The sequence below is a fragment of the Chelonia mydas genome, chromosome 1 (genome assembly GCF_015237465.2).
Source record: "Chelonia mydas isolate rCheMyd1 chromosome 1, rCheMyd1.pri.v2, whole genome shotgun sequence".
Classification (NCBI taxonomy): Eukaryota; Metazoa; Chordata; order Testudines; family Cheloniidae; genus Chelonia; species Chelonia mydas.
In genome coordinates this window covers 270,153,839-270,156,674 of record NC_057849.1, presented here as the reverse complement: position 1 = coordinate 270,156,674, position 2,836 = coordinate 270,153,839, and the positions used below count along the sequence as shown (strand labels likewise).

Here is a 2,836-nt window from a genome sequence, read left to right as displayed (position 1 = left end):
TTACATAGACAGATAGATGGGAGAGTCAAGGAGAGGATCCACAATAGCACAGAAGCTGCAGCAGTAGTTAAAGAAAGAGCTGAAGTTCACCTTCCTCATTGCCTGCAACTATACTTATGAGAGACTTTTCAGATGGTCTGAGTGAAAGGGCACAGGTGCAACTGTCACTTTATTTGGCAGGTTGGGAAGAGGAATTATCACTACTGACACCATTGTGTGTAGGCAGAGATTTATTAGGCACATATGCCAGGATTCTAGGAAAGAAGAAATAACCTCACCCATAAGTTTCTCCATTTAATCAAGTTGCAAACAACAACCCAACACTCTCCCACACAACTTCTTGGTTCTCTCTAGGATCTGGAGGACCAAGAATTTATGGTTTTGAATTAATTCCACATTATCCACTCCTGTGACAGGACGAGGATCACCACCTCGGCACCTCCTGCTGGCCATGCTGGGAATTAGCTCTTGGTTGCTGATGCATCTTCCTCTACTGATGTCTCACTGCCGTCACTTCTGCTCTACCTCTAAGAGCCACATTGCTCCCCGGACCGCAGCATCCTCTTCTGGGTCTGGCCCTCTGGCTGGGGGAACCAGCTGCCCCTAGTCCATCCACTTGCCACTGTGGCCTACTGCAGCCTTTGGTCTAGCCCCTCTCCTCAAGGGGTAAACTGCAGTCCAAATACTGGCCACCCCCCCTGTTGTAAGTGGTGGAAAATGGGGGGAGCAGGCGAACCCACTACTCCAGGCCCCAACCCAGGACCCTATAGCTGGCAGCCACATGTTGCTCCTCCTCCAACCCCCACCACCTATTTCCCTGAGCTATTTCCCCATAGACCTAGCACCTTCCTATCCCTTTGTATCGGGGGCCTCAGGCTGGAACTCCCTATTGCTCCCTCGTCCCTGCCCAGCACTGCTGATTAGCTGCTCCATCAAACCTTCTACTAATTGGCTCTCTAAAAGCCCTCCTCCCACTGAATGGGTTTTGCACAGCCTCCCTGAGGGCTCCTTTAACCTTCCATCTACCTGTGTGGGTCAGCCGCCCCGTCACAACTCCTAATGGAGTTTCTAACTTCAATAGGGTCTTTTACTCATATGGAAAAAGATTTACAGGAGCACGCCTTTATGGTCGTAAAGATGTATCTAGCTTTCTAAGGTATAACAGCTAATCATTACAATTTCCTCAAAATCCCATTTATTTTGAAAGATCTCATTCACAAAATATAAACAAAAGCAAGGAAACATGTGAATGTCACCCATTACAGTGTTTCTCCACCCAAATCCTGTCTCCTGTTCTTCATTGTGAGTAGTATCTTTTTTTAAACTTTGATTCTCCAGTTCCTGATGTTTTGCCAGCACATGTGTTCACGAGGCAGTATGATGGTTGCAGTTAGGTGATAAAGACAATATACAGTCTGAAAAGCATTCTCCTTAAAAAGAAAAGAACAATAAGTGCACTGTGGTAAATCAATGACAACTCATTAAACAGAAACATATTTTTTAATAGTAGAACCTTATTATAAAAGACACTGAAATGAATTCATGGTTATGCAGCACTAATGAAACCAACAGCATTGCATGTGTATATATGAGAGCTGAATTTTCTTCTTAATGTCGGGTTTTTCCTGTAATGTTCGTGGTAAACAAAAATGTCCTTGCGTCTACATAATTCACCACCTGTGCCAATGTCTTCCATTGATTCATTGTTGTAGCATTAATAGTCAACTTGGTTCTGGTATTAATTTTGTAATCAAATCTGTATAATCCTCCTAAAATGTTTCTTATAAAGAACACTCAACATTTTGATTAGCTGGAATATTAAATTCAAAAGACTACTTTATTCATCTGCCCAATAAGCTCCATTTGCTTTGCCATTGCCAGAGCAGGCCTGCCTTGCATATTTCTTATGTGTGCTAGGCAATTTCCCATGACACTGTCAAGGCATTTCTCCTTTTCAGAGAGCCATGTGTATTCCTGATTCAAGGTGTTATGCTAGTCTTTATTTGAAAAGGGAGGCTGGCATTTGTTCACTATCTACCCTTATGTGCCATTAAGAACTGCACTGAAATCTGTTGACTCATTCATTTTGACATTAGCTGTAAACTGGTTTACAATAGATACTCTTTCAAGGTTTATCTACAATAGACTTTTTTTTTCCAGAAAATGTCTTACCAGTGATGTCTCCAGTGCAGCTTCATCTGCAGTAGAAATGGTGGAAGCTTTAGTGTACGTAAGGTGCCAGTAGCCACCAGCATTTTAACCACCTCATTGTCTGAGCAGGTTTAGAGAATATTGGGTTGGTTAAAATGCTGTTGTCTGATTGTGATGGGGTGGACTAGGCTCTGAGGTCCCCTGCTGGAGGCCTTGTGGCCCTGCCACACCCCACTCCAGAAAAGGGCAGTAGAGAGGTCCTCCAAGCTGCCTAGAGTGGCTGTGTGGGAAGCAGCCAATCAGGGCCCAGCAGGTCAGTATAAGAAGAGCTGCAGGGCCAGAACAAGTTCAGTTCTTTGCTAGAGCTGGAGGAGAGTGGATGGTGTGTCAGGCTAGCTGCTGGGACTTCCCAGGAATGAGGTAAGGGTAAAGACTATGGGGGAACCGGTTCAGGGAATTATAGTGGCAACAGTTTATTTACAGGGATATTGGGAATGGCTGTTATCTGTAGGGTTCCTGGGCTGGTACCTGGAGTAGAGGATGGGTCTGGGTGTCTTCTCCTCCTCCCCTCTCCCAGCCACTGGGAAAGTGGCATGGACTTTGAGGCACCCTGGAAGGGGGGACTGAACTGTAGTGACCCAGCTGAAGAGTGGGGTTCAGAAAGGCCCTGAGGCTAAAGACATTG

The 2,836-nt window shown here is 45.2% G+C and overlaps 1 long non-coding RNA gene across 1 annotated transcript; it reads right to left on the bottom strand.

Moving 5' to 3' along the window:
* Positions 1 to 1,172: 1,172 nt before the first annotated feature.
* LOC122462268 lies at positions 1,173 to 2,375 on the bottom strand. The gene is made up of 2 exons (XR_006284738.1): positions 2,173 to 2,375; positions 1,173 to 1,430 (listed from the first exon to the last, which is right to left on the bottom strand). It is a non-coding gene; the product is annotated as an uncharacterized LOC122462268 (long non-coding RNA).
* Between the last annotated feature and the right edge of the window lie 461 nt (positions 2,376 to 2,836).